This window comes from Berghia stephanieae, chromosome 10 (assembly GCF_034508935.2).
Source record: "Berghia stephanieae isolate SIO BIC M18660-M18661 chromosome 10, UCSD_Bste_1.3, whole genome shotgun sequence".
In the NCBI taxonomy this organism is placed as follows: Eukaryota; Metazoa; Mollusca; class Gastropoda; order Nudibranchia; family Aeolidiidae; genus Berghia; species Berghia stephanieae.
In genome coordinates this window covers 14,372,328-14,374,004 of record NC_088369.1, presented here as the reverse complement: position 1 = coordinate 14,374,004, position 1,677 = coordinate 14,372,328, and the positions used below count along the sequence as shown (strand labels likewise).

The window sequence follows — 1,677 nt, the reverse complement described above, 5'->3', positions numbered from 1 at the left end:
GGTTGTGGTAGTGGTGGTGATGGTGGTTGGTTTGAGGTAGTGTTGGTGATGGTTGTGGTAGTGTTGACAGTGGTGGTGATGGTGGTTGGTTTGTGTGGAGTGTTGGTGATGTGGTAGTGTTGACAGTGGTGGTGCTGGTGGTATTTGTGTGGGGCCGATGGGGGTGGTTTTGGTGGTGGGGATGATGGTCTGGTGATGTTGTGGTGGTGGTGGTGATGATTGTGGTAATGTTGACAGTCGTGGGCTGGTAGTAGTAATAATAATAATAACAATAATAATAATAATAATAATAATAATAATAATAATAATAATAATAATAATAATAATAATAATAATAATAATATATCTTTATTGTCCCCAAAAAAGTGGCAATTTGTCATTTGGTTACACATTTATAACAATACAATATTGACATAGACACGCTCACACAAGATGCACACTAGTAACATAGTAGTTATCGTTAAAAAATAAATTTAAAAAAAAAAAAAAAACAATAGGTGATAGGGGTGATGGTCTGGTGACAGTGGAGGTGGTACTGTTGATAGTGATGGTGATTATGGCGCTGGTGATGGTTGTATATATTTGATTGAAAAAAAAAACATTTTATAGATCACATCTCACCTCCCCTAAAGTAGAAAATACCTGAAAACGTGCAACCGCCCCCCCCCCCCTCCCCTTCCCCCCTATACTATCAATAGTTCAAATTGCGAACACCACCTCCTCCCTCCCCTTTCTATTGAAGTTTGGCCAAAGTGCACCACCCCCACCTCCCACCCCCTTCTTCTATTACCCCCCCCCCCCTCCCCCTACACTAGAGTATTATGTTTTAAATAATCAAAAACAAACAAACATTTGTTAAATTTTTTGCCAATTGTCTATTTCAGCCATTGTCACGACCCTAAAGCCACCAACAATAACAAAACAAGCCATAACAACAACAACAACAACAGCCGTCCCGGACACCACCGGAAGGATGTTAGACGCCATTAGACCCTGTGTGTACAACCCACCAGCAAACAGACACATTATATATATATATACCCTTGTGTGATAACAACACACATAATGCAATATGAACATAGAGAATATGAAAATCAGTGCATTAAATGTGAGGCAACCTCTCTTATTAGGATCATTTCCGGGACAGATGAAATCATGATTTTTTTAAATTGAACTGTTATATGCGCAATATCAACTACACATGCTCAAAGCGCTGTTTAAAAATATGTGAGCTTTTATATAGCGCAATATTCACTGAATGTGCTCAAAGCACTTTACAAAAGGATCCCCGACCAACAGCAGCACGTAACATGCAGAAAGAGACATGACGCCTGTTAGGCGATATTACAATTTTTTTTTCGGACAGAGAAAAAGCTGTTAACGACCAGGTACTCATTTTACACCCGAGTACGGTTAGGGAATGTGAGTAAAGAGCTTTTTTTTCCAATGAGTCAACCATGCGCCTAGCGAGCAGCCCCGCTTCAGGCACTTTTGTTTTGTTTTTTGTTTTCCTTGGACAAGATTATTAAACCCCAATTTGCTCACTTTGGACAACATGGGTGATTCCTGTTGACATCAGACATCCTGTTTGATGAATTATCAATTCTTATATTCCGTCATGGGATATGCCTAGGCTACGATATCTTATAATATCGTGGAACACGGCATAATTTTTTT

At 39.4% G+C, this 1,677-nt stretch overlaps 1 protein-coding gene across 2 annotated transcripts in view; it reads left to right on the top strand.

Moving 5' to 3' along the window:
- LOC144980698 (uncharacterized) overlaps nucleotides 1-1,677 on the top strand; it is a 120,059-nt gene extending 118,382 nt beyond the window's left edge. For both annotated transcript variants that reach the window (XR_013646931.1, XR_013646932.1), the window contains one exon: nucleotides 885-1,677. The gene's annotated coding sequence lies outside the window, so the exon portion shown is untranslated. The remainder of the gene's footprint in view (nucleotides 1-884) is intronic.